This window comes from Acromyrmex echinatior, chromosome 15 (genome assembly GCF_024713525.1).
Source record: "Acromyrmex echinatior isolate Ae372 chromosome 15, ASM2471352v2, whole genome shotgun sequence".
Classification (NCBI taxonomy): domain Eukaryota; kingdom Metazoa; phylum Arthropoda; class Insecta; order Hymenoptera; family Formicidae; genus Acromyrmex; species Acromyrmex echinatior.
In genome coordinates this window covers 4,567,263-4,586,780 of record NC_141866.1, presented here as the reverse complement: position 1 = coordinate 4,586,780, position 19,518 = coordinate 4,567,263, and the positions used below count along the sequence as shown (strand labels likewise).

Below are 19,518 nucleotides of genomic sequence, written 5' to 3'. Positions count from 1 at the left end.
TCTATTCAGTCACAAAGCATATTTAGTATAAAAATTAAATGCTTGAATAATTAATTAATTAATCAGTTAAAAAAATTAGATTTTTATCAGACATAATAATGTATGTCAAGATTAAATAGAGAATAGTGTAGTATCGACTTTACGTGCAGAAATTAATGTTAGTTTGAAGTGCAAAAAATTAGTTTCATTCATAAACGATTGAAAAAGGAGCACTCACGTTTAGTGACAGTAAACGTATGTCGCAAGTCCTGTTTCGTGCTGCAATGCTCACCGGTGACCTCCCCTTCTTCTGCCACCTTCGCACTGTCACCCCACGATCGCCGTCCGATTATCGTGATCCACAATGTGCCGTCATTTCACCGAGCACACCACACTCTTTTTTTATGACGCGCGTCAGCGAGGAAAAAAACAGTCGGAACGCGGCCGGGCCGGGCCGTCAATGTGGCGCGTGCTTTTCGCGCGTTGCGACGTTTCGAGCTCGGGTACAACCAAACCGACGAGAGCAATGCGTACCCCTCGCGACCCCGTGACGGACTGAGGATCTCGTCGACGGTGCAGCGCCGCCGTGACCCGTGGCGACACCGCGAACTAAATCCGCGCCCGCACATACGCGCCGCCGAGTATCACCGGCGCGGTGGCGGTCCGCTTCGCGATCTGGGTCCTCTCTCTCGACTCTCGCTCAATTTTAACCCTTTGGGTACACCGACGGTTCTCGTTGGTACCTGGACGCTTTCCATCCTCCCCCCCCCCTTTGAATTTCGGATACACATGAATAGCCAGAAATAAATGAATAAATAAACGGGATACATTTTATTTATTATACGCTCTCGTCATCTTGGTTTTAGATGCTTTGTGTGTGAAGTTTATATGTTTTTTCATTTAAAAAGGAAAGATTCGATATTTGGACAAAACAAACGAGCTGAAATGCGGCATTTTTTTCAGCTGCAACGTGGAACGTAAAGTAATCGAGTTTTTGCAACCGTCGAACCGACGTAGTTTTTGCATTGTTTCTGCTCTCTGTTACCGAGACCGTAAATATACTACCCAGCAGAGTGAATATGAATACGACTTCATTATCGTAGTTATGTGTACACTTTGCAAAATGAATAAAATGTTTCAGCAGTGGAGCGATATTACGAGACAGACTCTGCTGGTAATTAATACCTAAAATTTACATGCACTATAAATAAACGATGCAGTAGTATGCCCATACGAAGTAGCTAGCCAAAGTTATTGAGGAGAAAAAAAATGCAATTACTAATTATACAATTTTAATCCGTATAAAATGAACTTTTTATTTTCTATACGTACTGTAATATTAACGATAATATTTGCGTTGCGAAAAAGTTGGAGAAAGGTATAATAGCAAAATGGTATTCTTCAAATAAATTTAATTGAACAGAACTTTATAATCTAAACGTTCTAGTTAAGAAGTTATTTCGAGGTAAGCATTAAAAAGTAGCAGGGAAAAGCTGGTGGCGTTGCGAATTAATTTTTTTTTTCCTAAGGAACAATCGCCTTTAAATTACTCAAGACACCGCCATCTGCGGACGGGGGGAAAAAAAGTGCGGGGAAACCAGAGACATTTTGCATAATACAATACATATGTCGTAGACGTTGATGGGCTCAAACTTGGCTATTTTCCATCGTGTTTTCTAATGTTTCCAGCGTCTCGCCGCAAGACATTGGCGATGCGGTTTCGTATTGCTCTTTCCCACAGGGTTTTACGGGCCACGGTGGAGCGAAGAGGTCCGACGTGGTTCGTCTCGTTCGACGAGCGGCAAACGTCGACGCGGGAATCCGAGTGGGACGGAGGACGCCCGCGCGCCGTTCATGTAAGTGGCACCGTCGCGTCGTTCCGAAATATATCGTTGCGGTAGGTCGCGCGGGAGATCGTCGGTGGTACTCGAAGAACGAAAGACGCAATTATCGGTTGGCGTGGCGCTCCGGCGCTGCTCGGTTCGGTTGCTTACGCCATTTACCGTATTGCTTGTACATTACCACTTTTCTTCGAGACTCGGGGCTCTCGGGGCTCTATTTACCTGACGTTAAACTTGCACGCTCTTCCACGGTTCTGCACTAATGAGAAAGGGAAATTTTAAAGATAAAAGAGAGAAAAGCAAGAATATATCCTTAACGGGGACGGTATCGCTTTTATTTAAGAGATACGAAACTCATTCTTTCTCCTCGCTTGCGGAAACTGCAAGTTAAAATTTCGATTATAACAGATGAATCTTTCCTCCAAGAGTAGAGTGGGTGATTAGATAACTTTTGCCGCGGAAGGGAACTTTGAAATATCATGCAATAAAAATGAAGACTCTCGTTACTGAAAACGAAAATTTGTAATTCGCTAAATTGTCGAAGGCACTTTGCATATCGATATATTTATTAAGTTTTGTTTTTATCGTTTTTTTATCGTGTTTTATCTTTTCCTCGAAACGACCTAGATTTTCGGGGTCATCTCCAACGGTTTTTCCTCGCTTTTTCAACCTACAAATCTCTCGGTACTCGCGGATGTGGACACATGGCGTAATTTAGCTCTCCGATTTGGGTCGACATCCATTCGGCCGAGGTACTAAACGCTGGTCGGAAACATCGGCGAGCATTGTGGCGACACGATCGAGAACAATATCGCGTGTCCATGAATCAAGCATACCCTCCACTCGAGATGTCGATCCGCTTTGGCCTATGTACGATAATGTCAACCGATAGTGCGGAATCGGTCGACCAAATCAATCAGCAGATACATCTCGCGATCCGCAAGGGTCCGTCTAGAATGGACATAGTTCACAGTTCAGATCGCGGGTGCGGAGAGGGCGGGTTGCTTCATTCCGAGATGTCTACGTGTATACGGAGAGAGGGCCTCGAGGACAATCGCTCGCGATTCGCGTTTCGCGTCCGTAAACTGAGCATGTAATGTATTTGGGGGGGGGGGGGGGGACTATTGCTTTCGGCCGGAGTTACGAGAGGAGCGCGACCCTCCGGAACGGAACGATCTCGTACGAGGCCAAATACGAGGCACTTAAGCGACGACCTGACCTCCGTCGCTGGCGTCCCCGACTCCGTTTGTCTCGGCGAGCCATCGCCTTTGACAATTCTCCTAACTTGTTCCGAGAAGCTCCACCGGAGCATTGCTTACTCGCGACCGTTTCGAGACTTGTGTTGTTACACAAGTGGCAGTCCGCTTTACGACACTCGTAAATCAATGAGTCGCGACGAACGTTGAATTCTCGTCTAGTCGCCCACGTGGCCTGCGATGATCTACGTATAATAGGAGGTACTATGATTCGCGCCTAAATAACGTTACAAGTACTCGTTTCATGGTGAATCGAAAGAATCGGATATCCAGCGTAGCGCAGTAGAATCCTTCGCGGCTAAAGAGGGCTTTTTCCGACGAGTAATTCCTTTGTGATTAGTGGCTCGGGGCATCGGCTTTACTCGGCCACGAGCAAAAGAAAACGTGGGATTGTTTCCTCGAGCTGCACCGTTGTTACCGCACCCCGCTCTCCTAAAGCAAGCTTAGATTTAGTGCCACGTGGAAATAAACGCTTTCGCCGCGGTGAACAACAAGAATCGTTCGTTACGTTAATGACAGGTTTCTTCGGGCGAATGGGAAACTCGGAGCTCTCTCTCTCTCTCTCTCTCTTTCGGCATCGGACAAAAACTCGCGGCCCTTTTCATCGAAATGAAATATCTTTGTGTGCCGCGTCGGCCGAATACCGATGCAATTAATCGCGTTGATGCAGATTAATCCCCTGTAATTTGGTAAACATCGTGGAAGCGACGCAGACTTTCTTTGACCCGCCATTAACCGGATAACGCGAAATCGTCCCCTTCTCCTGTCTCTTCCTCCCTCATCAGAAACAATGTTTCTGTATAGCGAGAGCTACCATAAATCTCGACCGCGTCTTTCGTTCGCGGAAGTTTTCGCGTCTTATATTTGTCGGGTTTCGAAGGCCTGGCGGCGCGCGGCCCGCTCGATATTTTGTTATGCCATTAATAACCACTGTCTCGCTCCTCGGTAACAGGCTTTCTCAATTAATCTACGTTACGAGTGTGCCGAATGGCGAGGGGGAATGTAAAAGCTCGAAAATTAATATTAATGCACGGAGCAGAGAAATCCATGCCGTTCGTAGAACGGGTATAGAATCGATATTTTACATGGCGATGTCAATAGCTAATGAAAACGTCGAATAATCCGATACCAGTGTAGGTATTCCTCGTATTGTTTCGCACCGCGGCAAACCTTTGTGCCGCGTCCAATGAAATTGTTTCACCGACAATTTGCGTTATGCCAGTAAATTGCTTCTACGGATGGTTATGCAACGAAAATTGTCGAAAAGTGAACTCGTTTGTCGCCTCGTTTAAATTCGTCCGCGTCGTGCGATCGTAGTTCGATTCTTCGATTAATCCGTCGTATGTTGGAAACGTTTCTTTTTGCACTATTTGTTTCTGACACGGCGCGTTCAAACAACGAAATTGTTGACTCACTAAACTAAAAGCGACATGTGAGACGGCAGAAAATCGTCACTGCGTCGATGTTACGCGTTGATGGGAAAACGAGAAAATATCTTTTTCTTCCCCGAGAATCGAGTTATATGAGTCACGGTAGGTTTTCACTCGCACGAGAGAGAAAAGTTACATTGCAAATTTTAATGTGGTGTCCGCTCGAATGAATGACTTCGTATAAAAACTGCCGGCCGCAGAAGGCCCGGTAAAACGGATCGCTTTTTTACGTGTCGCTGCTTTACCTTGGATTCACGACTCGTTTTAGCAAAGCGTGCACGTTATTTGCACCTTGTACAAGTAACGTGCGGGGTTCGCGTGAACGAAAACGAATTGTTACCACAGTAAGCAATCTTCAGCGATCGTCGGATAACTCATAAATCACGATTCATTTATTATGATTCTTACACTCGCTTCAATTTCCAAACAATGGACCGTTTCCAAAATTGTAATTCGTAAAGCATTTCATATTCATACCCATCCTCTCATAATTCGGGTTATTTAACGCTTTGCTGCGCGGTGGAATATTATTGAGGCTTCGTTTGATTTACATAGATTGCATATGGCAGTAGTATTAATTAATGCAATGATTAAAAGACCGCTATGAAATAATTCAGATAATATTAATTGCGGCACATGTTATTAAAATATTCACATCGCTCTGATGAGTTTGCAATCGCCCCGATAATGCTTTTGTACGAATATCGTTTTTATACCGTTGTACATTCTTAATGTCCGATCGTATAAAACGTGACGTTTAATTCCGATGATCAGTGCGAATCCTGTACCCACCTGGATAACTTGATCGACTGTTATTCCGCATTAAACGCATCTTTGTCAACCGAATTGTGTTCGCGAACGACCGCTGGGCTTCGTACATTCGATGAGCCACGATATTTCCATATTAACGCGCATCACTGTCAGTTATCGGCTGAAATTAGTCGAATAATTTGTTCATCGACGCGGAACGGTGCGGATGGCACCAGGGGAGACACACGGACGTAAAGCGTGGGAGCAACAAAACGGAAAGGACGAAAGAGCGAGAGACTGGTAAATCCGCGGTTGTTGTTGGAATTTCATAAAGGCCCATTGAGTTGCAATCGGTACCAACTGTGGACACAAACGACCTCGTAGGTCCTAATTTTTTTCCCCGTGCAATGGACATCGCATGCTCGTTTCACGTTTACTCCATTTAAACTTTCTCGACTCTATTTGCTGGTGACTGCCACTCGATTTTTGCATCGCTCGCTTTTCAAGCGATATTTTTCTAGATACTATTTTTCACGAAAATACTTGCTCACAATATGCCTGACGTACGTGGCATTAACGCTATATTGATATTTATTATACGTAAACATTATGGATTTATTAATTTCATTTTATCTCCTTTTATAGCCTTTTGGCCGATAATACGGATATTTTTGCACGTATTTGCAATTTGCAATAAGTAATAGCGTAACGATATATAAGCGCAAAATATCTCCTAGTTGGCTGGTGCCGGGTGAGTGAGTCGCGGTGAGGGTTGACCTGGCAGTCGGATCGATCCGGACTCTCCACGTAGGAAACCTAGCTTCCTCTTTCGCGTTTGTGCCCCTGCGTCGCGCCTGCTTGCGCTCATGCCAGCCGCAAACTTCCCTGATGTTTTGTATCCGCGTTCCGGGGAGCTCGCCAAGGCCTTCGCTCCAGATACCATCGTCGCCAAATATTTCCAATTGACCCAGTCAAGTCTCGAATAAAGGCACAAAGGTATCGAGCCCGAGCTCGAACCATGTTCGCTAACGCAATGTTCAAGGATATCAAGACATGGCGGCTTGTCGGAAGGCTCGTCATTGAAGGCTCGCTTTTGCGGGAAAATGCTTTTGTCTCGCGTTGTTATTGTCAAAAATAATTGATTGGCATTCCGTCACTATGTCTATACTGAGACGCACGCGTCTCCACCGCGCTCCGCACCTGTTTGCGCTGGTTTTGGCCTACAGGAATATACGTCGGCGTTGTATCCGCACTTGGGAGCGTTCCATCTATCCGCGGCGACCTGCTCCAGATATTCCGACCGAACATTCCAATTAGCTTGGTCATGCGCCCTCGAACCACATAAAAGGCTCCGAATTCCGCGTGCGGATTTGGAGGTTCTGGGTCAGGCAAACCGTGGAGCGACAAGCTCGTCTATTGTTCGCGTTCGCTCGCTTGGTTTGCCTGTTACGGGAAGGAAAATCAAGAGGTTAGCGTTATCGTAGAATTGGAGTTCAGCGAATCGAATTCTGCAGTCGGATAGCGTCGGAGATTCCGCTGAAGCTTGTCGTAAGACGACATACAGACTGAATCACGCGGCGAGTCATTCTTATGTTAATTCGACGAAACGTTTTGTACTCGTTACATTACGAATATGCACGATAGATCGAACCAGCTTGATGTTATTATATGGTATATACTACTACGATCGATACTGTCATCTCGATGGCGCCAAGTAAGTAATTAACTATTACTAACTTGGCTCATTTCATGATTTTTTAATGAAGCTTAAGAGAACAGAAGCTTATTATAGCATTTTTTTTGCACTGGTCGTTCTTTATCTATTTAACGACGAATATTTGATCGCGCCGATCATAAAACACTTCATACTCCTTCGCAGGTACTCACGTATTCCTACGATCCTTATATTTCATTTGGCGCGGCAGCAATTCTCTTAAGTACCGGAACTACTTTAGGATCCGAACTTCTCTCGGCTTCTGAATTGCTTAATGTCTGGAAGCAGGGATTTGACCTATATTCACGTTCTCCCTCTATTAAATATAGGCTATCCTGTCGTCTAAGACGGTTCTCAAATGCGCGATATCGGCACTAGGCTTCGATGTCTATAACGTGTCTATTATGGCTCACTTTACGCGGTCAACGTGCCTCAGCGGTGGGATTCCGCGTAACCGGTATCGACAGGTTATTTCTACGGAAGGGGTAGCCTCGCAGCTATCTCTCTCTCTCTCCCTCCCCCCCTCTCTCCTTCTCTCTTTCTCTCGTCGATGAAGGGGTTTAGACCCGCATTACTGCCTTAGAACTATGATTACTGTATCCGGCACGGCTATAGCGTCCGACGTAATGGCAGGCAATAGATGAACCCGCCTCATTACTCAACGGTATCAATTGGATGTCGATATATAGAACAGATGTGGCTCGTTAAATTCTATCGTTGCTTCCGCATACCGTTTTTCTCCGTGATTTCCAATGCGTGGTCGCTGATGATCTTGTTATCGACGATGAACGTGAATCGCAAACGTATCTTTTCTATTACACAAATTTTGCATTTCCCGTAATTAAAGCACATCGATCGATCGATCGCCTTCGTCTCTCCTTGAGGACGCTTCTCGTAAAGGAGTGAAATAGGGAAGAACGTACGTCGTGAAGAGAGGGAAAGGGGAAGCTGCTCTGGTGCATAGGCGCGAGATAGGCGAGGAAGTCTCGCCTGGACTTTATTAGGCAATATATCGAAAGGTTCTCCCATTGGGATCACGGTGACGGAGGCGAAATGCGAGCAACGATCCGTTTGTTGGTTGCCGTGTCGAGGTGTCGGAAAGGGACGCGCGCTACTGTTTCGCGCCCGGCGCATCCTTTAAAGCCCGTTGTATACAGCTACGATAGCTACGACGGCACGAGACGGGCAGAAGGTTGCCTGTTTGGTTGTATGGCACGCTAAGATGCCGCGTGAAACGACGAGGTGTTTCTCGTTGTTGCGGGCGTACAAACAGGGTGGAGTTGAATACAACGAAGGGTCGGAACATTACGTTCGCTGCCCGTCCCGCCGCTGCCACCTCCTTTGGTTCCATGGTTCCATCCCCGTCGACCCCGTCCCGCAACTGCCGCTGCTACCCCCTCCGGGAGGCGGGAAACCTATGTGGCGTAAGCGCTGTTTATGGAGACCGCAGGCGGCATCTCCCGTCGAGCTTAGCGTTACCACTGCGCTCAGCCAGCCTCGGTTACGAGCGGAGGGATTTTCTGCCGGATGAGGATGCCATCCCCGACAGCCGCGCGACTTTCTCCCCCTTGCATCCCCCTTTTGCGCTCGGATTTCAGTTTAATGTATAAAAATAAGCTCGTTCGAAGCATTCTATTCCACGCGAAGCGTCGCGTGCGGCGCCGCCGACGCGGTCGAAGTATTCGTGCGAGGCATTGTAGATGTTAAAACTGCGTTTTTTTTTGTCGCGGGTCTTGTTTATTCCATGACCAGTTAAATCGGGCATCTGTGTGTACAGATTACAGAACGGTTTAAATGCACGTACCAAGTGACGGGAAATTCTTGCAAAGTGTTTTTAGTCGTTTCTGATTGCGTATTACACGTAAATATAATCGTGCCTAAACATGACATTGTGACAGTGACACGAGTTGTCAGCTTTTATCCAACGATTTAATGCCGACCTCATGAGGAATCCGGCGAAATAGCCGTTATGCAAATTTTTACCGCGCTTCTTTTGCTCTTGGTTCTCTCATGTGGCTGGTTCAATGCATAAAAATACGCGTGCACCGTACTATCGCACAAGTAGTCGCGTGTAAGGGACAACAGGTATCGCAAACCCGAACCGCTACAAGTACATTTGAATACGTTGCAACAATGTGAACGTAAGCTGGACAGTTTTCCGCGAAGCGTCTCCATCGTACGCGGATTCCGGGCTGCATTTGCAAAAGTACACGAAGCGTTATGGATATTTATGTAAAACGAAGGACGGAATATTGTTTTCTTTCGTGAGACGGAAATCGCGCAGTTGTCGGTTGAAATAAAAAAATTTCCCGACCACGTTTCGCGAAGCTCACACGGCGTCATAACCCCTGACATTTACGTGCAGGCACGCCCGCGACAGTCGTGCGTGCGTGCGTGCGTGCGGTCGTGTTACATTACTCACATACATGCCCCTTACTCGCCGATTTAGTACCACAATCTCGAAAAATCCGGCGAGACAGCAAAAAGCTGGAAGGCGGGAAACTGGGAATGGGAAAGCGAGGAGAAAAATGGTAGGGCGGTAGGTCACCACGAAACAGCGTGACGAGGAGGAGATGGAGGTGGATTAAAACATTTTTTTTTCTTCCTTCCTTTCTTCTCGCCCAGGCTGACCGGCTACTTAAGAGGCATTGCTTCACAAACCACCACGCGAGACAACTTCCGGCCTCTGGATTCTCTATCTCGGCTGTTCTCTTCATTCCCGTCGCTTCCTTTCTCTATAGCTGCTCATCCTCGACTAGGCTGTTCGCCTCCGGAGAGATTATTTTCTTCCCGATGGACGGGCGAAACGCGTAAGGTGAGCGAGATTGGACAGACGTCGGCTTTCGCGAAATGCGGATTTAATAGAAAGGGATTAAAAAACGAAGAAACATATACAGGGTGGGCCATCTATTGGTACGTTTTTAAAAATGCGATCAAATGAGCATACATTGATATTTTTTATTAATTTTTTTTTGTTGTGAAGCTAAAAGTATCCGCGTCAAGAATGAAAAACGATTTCGTTCATGTGGCTCCCTCTACTGGCCTTACAGTATGCCATTCGGTCACCCCAATTATTAATGACATTTTGGACTATTGTTTTTCAAAGCTGGAATTGTCTCACACTTTGGGCCACAGCCTCAATATTCTCGGGTGTGCGCACTGTCCGAGCTCTGGGACCACTTCTGTCATCCACTAACATCCCTTTCTCACGAACTTTCCTCACCAATTTGCGTATAGCTCCTTCGGTGCTCCATATTTCTTTTCAAAATTCGTACAGTTTCGGCGACACAGCACTGACTTTGAAAATAAGTTTTTAAAATTTCAAAACGCTCTTCAAGAGAAAACATGTTGTTTCGTGCCGCGGACGGTATGACTAATAAACTGTCAAAATTTCGGGTCTGTAGCTCGTTCGGTGTTGCCATACGACGAAATTCAAAAACGTACCAATAGATGGCCCACCCTATATATATAGAACAGCTGTAAGCGGAACAATAGTACACCGCGTATGCGTACCGCGACTTAGGAAGGAATGATTCGAGAAAGGATGAAATGTATTTTATCTGCACGACTTTCTTTAGCAGGGAAAACCATCCCTAATATCTTATCTCGAACCGAGAGAAGAGACATTTCTTGTCAACTATTTCCCCGTTCTCTCTGTCGCATGCTCGTCTACCGAGACGGAGTTATAAGTTCATCTGTACGTTTGCACGTCTCGCTACGATCATTGCCATCGGCTTTGCTCCAATTAGTGTTGCCAGTCCGACTTAATACTTTTCGCGTTGCCGAAGCCGCCGAACGGTTCTTAACCTTCCCCTTAAGCCACAGGAGCGGAGTTCAAAACCTGAACCAGAGGTTTTCAAGCGCGGTGACCCACCGAGGCGGATTAAAAGCTGCTTCCCGGAGCTTCCCGTCTCCCTCCTCTCTTCCTCTTACCCATTCCCGCGGGACCCTCCCCCCCTTATTCCCGCTACTTTTTTGTTCCGACTGGCACGATATCTAACTGTAGGTAAGAGGCTTTCGCCTTTGAAGTCCCCTCACTTTTGCAACTTGTATTTCTTTCATTAACGTACTTCGTTCCCGAGTATTTTCGCGGTGCGGCAGGGCAAAGCCGGTGGAAATAACTCTTCTTCGTTCCTCTCTTCAATCCTCTCGCGCTATCCTTCTGCGTCATACAACGGGTAGCATCGTAAAAAATCTTCAAACCGCATTTCCTGGGCCACCTCGTCGGTTCCCATCCCGAAGCCCGTTTCTCCTTTATCATTAATTTTATCTGGAAGTCCGAGCTGCCGTTAATTCCCTTCCTTTTTAATGCGGCGTCCGGACAAAATCCTTCGTGTTTTACAACCCATTTGGCGCCACGCCGATATATATATATATATATATATATATATATATATAAAGAGGGGCGGGAATATTAGTATATTTCGGCTTCTCTGTACGATGGTACCCACCAAGGATAGAATTGCCGGTAGCTTCAACGAGGAGTGGCGGCGGCGAGGACTGTGGGCTCAGGTGTTTCCACCGGCGTAGCTCGGTATAGGGGGGTAAAGTGGTCGATATGACTGAAACTACTCCTCCCCCGCAAATCTCGCTGATCTCCCTCTGTCGGACTAACAGCATCTCCTTTCCACCTGCGTCATTCTCTCTCTTTCTCTCTTCCGTCCTCGTATCAGGACTCATCCTCTACAACCGCCCTTCTTCATACACCTCTGGATCGCGCGATAGTGGTGGCATTCGCGGAATTTTGCTTTTATAATATTTAATCACGTTGAATATTAGAGAGCTCCCTCGAAGTGTGCGCTTTGCTGTAAATTATTCGAAACACAGGGTTTCTCAATTTAGGGTTGCTAATCGAAATGTCGCAGCTTTATGCCTTTTTTTTCGAAATTTTGCGCGACACGTACGAAATAGATTTAGGAACTGAATACTGCTCCCCCCCCCCTCTCTCTCTAAAATATTACAAGTACACAAGAATCAAAAATTTTAGATCAAATTATCTTTTAAAATAATATTTATTGCTTTCAAAAAATATATTTTTTTATATTTGTATTTTATTTTTATATTTTATATATTATAAATCTCATAAAAATCCATAACTTTCATCATAGCCTTTTACGATGTTATTAATTTTGTCACGTAATGTCTATTTTAATGTAAAAGCAATTTTAACAAAATGGCACTTAATGCTTTTTACTCTTTTTCAATCCTTTTAGGCAACCGAGTTCTTAATTATTAATTATAATACGCTTATAATGAAACTAGAGTTTACACAAAAGCAATGAAATTATTTCTTTTTAGAAGATCTCGATATAGTACTGCGTATAATAGTCGCAAACATTTTGCGTTACATTTGATTACAATTTGTTAACATTTTACAATGAATTTGAATTAAACAAACGATACAATGGATTGAACGCACATAACAGTGGCCAAATTATAAAATTTAATCTCCAGTTAATATGGCCAAGTTTGAAGGTAACAGGCCACAGATTCAATTTTACCTGCTGAACCATACCGAATTCTTCCGATTCTATTGGGAGTACGGTCGTTTTTTCGACGACCGACCATTCGGAAAAAAAGCCAAAATACATGGCTGCGCTGTCATGGGAAATTGAAACATGCTGACTAGCAGACCAATTTCGTCCTAATTAAAGGAGTTTTTTCTTGCTCCCGTGAGATTTGCCTATTTCGAATACACGAATATTTCCGTGGAAAAGTGCAGCATTTGAAAACGAAGCTGTTCTACTGCACGTGCTTTTTCATACGATATAGAAATTTCAATATATGCGCACGCGGTAGTTGCTAAAAGAGCTTCAATGAACTCTGGCGTATTAGTTATGCAGAGGAATATCAGAGGAATATCACTCTTTAACCGTACTATATCTAAAGGCTTTGTTAAATTTGTTCAAGTTTTTATTTGCGATTAAAACGTTTACCTTTTTCTCCGTCTCGCTGCACCGAGATTCTTCCTTTCATAAGTAATCATGTATATGCACTCGTTGTATTCATTCGCTGCACTCGGTTAATCGTTATCATTAGAAGTTACGATAACCGCGAACAATTGCGTAGAAGCTCGTTAACTCGATGATCTGATATAGATCCAAGGTATATAAATATTTGACATTACTTGTTGGAAATAATTCAACTACATTATACTTATATTTAACTGATTGCCGAGTTACAAGATTTTTATGCTCTCTGATTAATTTATCAAGGCTTTCTTTTACACTTAATTCAATTTCTAAAACTTTTAGAATGAATCTCACTCTGAAGAGTGAAATCTCACTTTTAAAGATTGAAAATTGAGCCACTCTTTTTCAAAACTGGTTCAATTTTCATTCGTTAAAGTGAGATTCCACTCTAAAGAATTTAGAGAGCAATAAGATTATTTCAATCTATTTTTGAAGAAAGAAATTTAATACAATATTTATAGTCTTTTTTTATTTTTAAATACATGAAAACTACATGTGTACATATATGTAATTAGAAAATTAAAATTTGTAATTAAAAATATATGAGAGACAAATTTTGATATACTGCAGAGTTACTGCATCTATAATGAAATATGATAATCATACTGGATATGAAAATACTAAACGCTTAAAGTAGTTGGCTGCGCGATATACTCCGTACGAAAAAAAAGCAATTAACTTCATTGATGTGCCATTGCTTTCATTATTTTGAATTAACGCGACGGAATGGATTAATTTTGTCATCGATATAATTTTCATAAAAGGGCATCGATGTTTGACACTCGGTTTACACGTGAGGATTATGAGAGTGTAAATTTGTTATATGGTCAGTGCACTTCATTTATTCCATTCTACAAGCTTTATTTGTTGCTGATTGTTTTACGCAAGAAATGTCTTTAAAATGCTTATAAAAATTTTCAATAATAAATTTTTATTCAAGGACGCGAGCGTAACATTAATTAAAGACAATATTATGTGAAATGTAACAATCGTAGTGTGTAACTTTTATTGTTACAATTGAAACAATTCATGATTGGTTTTTCCTATTTTTTAAAATTAATTGCATGATGTACCTATTGCTTTAATTATAAATGATTTAAAAAACCAATTGTGATTTTTATTTTAATTTATATATATTTTATTTAGTAAGCTTTTTTGAAGCAACCGTATGATTGCTACCAATGGGAAACAATTATTCAGTAATTATAATTTTGAATTTCAGAACTCACTATTATTAATAAAATTTTGATATATTTATTTCGTGGGTAATACACAATGGATCTTAATTTTAATTCTCACCGGATTGGGCGCGCTCTGCTTTTACTTATTTTATATGGTAATAAGTGAATAATTAACAACACGCACACATCGCTTCTTGATGTTAATATATGAAGTTTTAGTACAGTGGCGATTATATATCGTGGTGAGTGAACACGTGCCCATCACAATCCCGTTTAGGTACGGTAAGCTGAAATCATAACTTTTCTCTCTCTCTCTCTCTCTCTCTCCCTCTCTCCCTCTCTCTCTTGGCTCGGGTATTAATTTAATAATCTCAAATAACTCAATATAAATCTGCGGCCGTCTGCCAGTTAACTTTCGCGACGGAACGGACTACAAGGGTGCTAATTAAGTGATTCAATTACAGCCGCAGGAATTAAGATTCGCCGCGCAAAACTAAAATTCAAAATAAGGCGTCACAGCCGTTGCCGGAATATTAATAACCAGAAGTCGTTCTTGAGAATTGATACGCTATTACCTTTTTATTATTAACGTTATTCCAAATGGCACAAGAGCGATAATGAAAATGTATTGTCCGCATTGAGCAATACATTTTCATTATTATTCTCTAAAATCCGAAATGATTATTTTTTAATAGCATTTTACCATTATTTCAGTGACGTGGAATTTGCACAGAATATTTTATTATTGAAAGATAAATATTACCGAAACGTAAAATTTGTTATAATATGTAGCCTGAAACACAATTTTTAGTTTTAATTGTATTTTACGAAAAGATCATTCTTGTATGAAATTTATAAATTTTCCAATACATTTATTCATTTAAATCAATATAACCGTAACGGAAGTCGATGTTGGCAGTACTGCACGTTAAATTAAAATAAATGTATCATGTCGTTTAAAATGTAACTAATATAGGCTGCAACCCTCTTTGCACAGTCCATTAAATTCAATCGGCTGGATGGCGATAAAAAATGCTTATTAGTCGCACGTGCGCGTTTCCTTTCATACGATCGGATCTTCTAAAAAGGGATAGGAACTCGTGCAAGCGGATATTACAATGCCTTATAAATAATGGTCTCACAGTTTTCACGCCAAACAATTAATAATTAGCCTTGGCACATGGAAAGATACGATGGATGTCAAGCGGACCACTGGCAGAGGGTCCGCGAAACACGGGTACATGAAACACGACACAGAGTATTTTTTTGCAACGCGTGTCATTTTATGCACGTTTACATATATACAGCTGACGCTGATGCATTCATAAACGATCCATCAATTTTCCGAGTCGAGTCAGAGGATATCGAGGAAACGAGTTCTGAGGCGTGGGAAATACATATGCCCTTTAATACGGTCAAAAAAATTTTGCGGCTAAGCCATTAAGTTTCCTTGAGGCTCTCTCTGTCGATGATAGATGAGACGTGGAGCGGCGGACAGCCGGTGGATCAATAAATTAAATCAAGGCACAGACTGGACCGGGCTTGAAAATGATATCGATTGAACAGGGTGGAGGTAACACCGATGGTATAGACCGTGGTAAAACCGGATGGCTTATGACTGATGATTACAGAGTGAAACGCAGAAATTTGATCGAGATTGTAACAAATTGAAAAAAATCAGTTGGGGCGTATTCGAAAATATATCCCGTCCTAATTCAATTTAGACAAGATTTGTGCTGCTATACCGTAGATGGATTCGTGTTAATATTATGTGTAAGTATCGCTTTTTCAAGACGTGTCTAAACCCAATCTAAACGTTCCACATGACGTCCGATCAAAAAGTCAGCGACGAGATGAAAGGCGTCCCACTTGCGGCTGATGTAAAAAGAGCGAAGAAATAAGACGAATAGGGTTGAGGGTCAAAGCGGACATACAAAGAGGAAGACTCGTAGTTCGTTCGTTTTACCGTCCACGATGTTGGCTCTCGTCGCGGTGGACAAGTCGGCCGACTTTAATATGCACCCTAGAAATTGAATTCTCTCCCTTTTCTCACCGCATCCCGATCCCTCCGATCTTTCTCACTTTCTCAGTCTCGTCAAAGCCCCGGCTTCAGCCTGAGAACGGAACGCAGGTGCGGCGGGATCCGTAATATGGATTTAAGAACACTCGGTGATATTGACGGATATGAGCGCTCCCGCAGAGGCAAACACCTCCCCTTCGAATGCCGTCGTGTTACCCGACGGGGAATCATAGCTGGGAATGCACGTTTGTACATACATTTGTGGCGCAGTGAGTCATGCTGCAGTCGCAGTGGGTGTTTTTCTCATTCCGGCTGATCATAAAGTCTTATTCTTGCGGCTTAGCACACGCGCGCATTGAAAACGGCACGGGGTGCGTAATGACGAAGGGTGAGTTTATCCGATGACCGTGTAATCCATTATTGTGTCTGCCACTCCCGATGACGTGTGCAGGAATCCAGAATTGATCCCCTGGAACGTCCTAATGCCAAGTGTCAACGGGAAATATACGTGGAGGATAGTCGTATTCGAGTGGTTAACTTTCGAGTGTAATTACGATCAGAACTGATGTTCGCTGAGAACTCCGTAATGATAGAAAAAGAATTCGCTTTCGGATTTTTTGAACTTGATATAATACTTGTGCTTTGTATATCTATTTGAAAGTATATTTCGATTTTATCCGATGATATATATACGAGATTCGTATATATTTTTTAAATAATTTTTATGATTTTTCTTTTTACACTGAGAGAGTCTCTCTCACTCATATTACTCATCAGTTATTTTTCACAGTTATACAAGAACATTCGTATGTCATATTTCACTTGCGTTTGCCACTTTCATCATTCAATTCCTTCAGTTGGCGTAAAACATCGCAGCAAGCTGATTTATTTTCCATTCCGTTTCATGGCAAAAACTTACAAAAAGCATTCGCTGGTCTACTCTTTAGATAGATACATAAATAATTTCGCGTTTTCAAGTGCACTTGGTGTGAAGATAAAATATTCATCGCGATGTCACGTACTTCAACACCAAGTTGCCGTTGTTAGGAAAGGTAAAGTTACGATTGTCTTAGCAAATACATGTGAAATAAGGTCAAAGTAATGCAAGGGATTAGGTTGTTCATAATAACAGGCGACTAAGTTTATCATAACTTGCTCGTGTAATCGGTAATAATATCGACGATACTGTCATTCACAGCGTAAATTGGAGTAATATCAATATTTGCTCACGTTTTTTCTCTTATAATAATAGTATAAAATATATCTCAAATAACCATCGAATAATTCGTAGAGAATATATATATTGATATATAAAAAATATATATATATACATATTTAAATATATATATTTCATATAAATTATCTAATTTTATGAAGTTAAATAGCGCATAATATTTCTTGTTTAATTTATGAAATGTTTAAATAATAACAGTGTGCGATATCGATGTGCATAGTATTTATTTAATTAATAATAAAATTTCTGTATTTAATATTTTAAAGCTATAAATTACCATTATGATACGTATATTATTAAAAATTAAATGAGAATATTATTTCGAAATATTAATAAATTAATATTTCAAAAATTAATAAATTAAATGTATGATTTTCTTCGGTATTTTTTCTTTTAAAAGTATTAAGGGCTTTTGTGGAACTCCATCTCTGGATTTTCCGACTTCAGTACTTCAATCACAAGCTGAATGACACTTTCAACGGGAATGGTGACGCGAGTTTCGCTCTTTCATGTATACGTTCCTCTTTTCCGACATGTATAGCACGTATACACATCCTCGAATATCCTGATCCGGAAGGGTAAACTTTGTTCCGTATGCCGTCTGATTCGTGTCTGATGTTCCGGAGTGTGCTCCGCGATTACTACTAGACTACTCTTCTCGAAGTAAGTCCGACGCTTCAGGATTCACATACATTCTGTCAGATCGTTCATTCATCTCAAAGCCGAATTTCCTCAAGCTTTTTGCTACTTACCGCCACCAAATCCGCTAAGACTGCGCTTGAAATGAACCTGACATTTCGATAAGAAGCATTTGCGATGAGTTAGAGAGCATTAGATTTTTTTCTCAAGCTGCTTTTCGACTGTTATCAGGATAGGATTTCGAAAAAGTGACTAAGATAGTGGATAACGCAATGTGTTAACACTAGAAGAATCGGCTTTGCCTCCAAGCATATTTTTTCGTAAATAGAAAGAAGTGAAACGTATAGATAATTATATTTAACGATAATATCATTAATTTATTGAACATTTAAAATTATAAAATTTATAAATAAAATATCAGATAGAAGAGATCCAAATTAGGTCCAACGGTCCTTCTAGTATTAAATCATGACAAATGCAAGAGCGTATTCTAAGGCTAAGTCTTTTTAGAATCATTCATATGAATATGTCACAATAAGGCCGAAATTAAAGTATCATAATACCTATACGAATTTCTTCACGCAACAATTAATGCGATTCATGTGTTTTTAATGTCCAAAAGTTACTTGAGCCTCTGTAAAATGAGGGAGTGTTGCAACGCGGTGCGGAAATAATAAAATATGCAAATTAGATAGGTATATTTGATGATCTTGTGTCTTCCGGGACGGAGAAATTTATCGGTGTCGTCCAACCTTTCGCATACTTGTACCAAGTTGGCACACTCAGGCATATAGAGATGTACAAGGAGAGTCCGGCGGTATTAATATTGAATTGTGCCTCTGCAGCATTCGGCTCATATTAAATGGAGCATTGTGGGCGTTTCGAGGAATCGATCGTCCACAAAGTGGCAATCACACAGAGAGTGAGACTCGATCACGTGATTTCCCGTGGGTGCCGTCACCGACAAATGACCCAGCTGCTGCAACTACGATGGCGGGTCCACCTTCGTGGATCATGCCGTGCTTACTTCGACACTACAAAATGCCCGCGGATATTATTGATAAGCTGTACACCGCGGTTTCAAGAATGAATGTCACGAAAAGAAAGGATAAAAACACGAAAAGGACGGTTTTGCTGAAATATCTAACCATTCAGCTAGATACAGAACTGAAAATAATTTTGTTTGGACCATGAAATAATTATGTAGTACATTCAAACTTGCTAGAATGTTAAAACCTTTTTGTTATCAGTGTCTATACATTGTAGATAATTATTTTGTGTGATGATCCAGCAAAATTATTTTTAAATCTATATCTATCTAAATTTTTAGATTCCTTAACAAAACCATTCTTTCCGTAAAGAACTGTAAAATATCTGTAAAATAACAACGTATAGTTGAAATCCCAACTGCACTTATTCAAAAGTAGCTATTTTTATTTTTCTTTCAACATGAATCTGTCTGGATATTGTTACATGAAAATTCATACAACTAACTATTTCGT

At 41.8% G+C, this 19,518-nt stretch overlaps 2 protein-coding genes across 3 annotated transcripts in view; one reads left to right on the top strand and one right to left on the bottom strand.

Annotated features, from left to right (window-relative positions):
• Positions 1 to 722, bottom strand: part of LOC105145036 (discoidin domain-containing receptor 2) — a 154,555-nt gene extending 153,833 nt beyond the window's left edge. For both annotated transcript variants that reach the window (XM_011054345.2, XM_087413989.1), the window contains exon 1: positions 218 to 722. The gene's annotated coding sequence lies outside the window, so the exon portion shown is untranslated. The remainder of the gene's footprint in view (positions 1 to 217) is intronic.
• The window catches only part of LOC147907208 (uncharacterized), a 278,923-nt gene that overhangs the window by 174,359 nt on the left and 85,046 nt on the right, over positions 1 to 19,518 (top strand). The window lies entirely within an intron of this gene.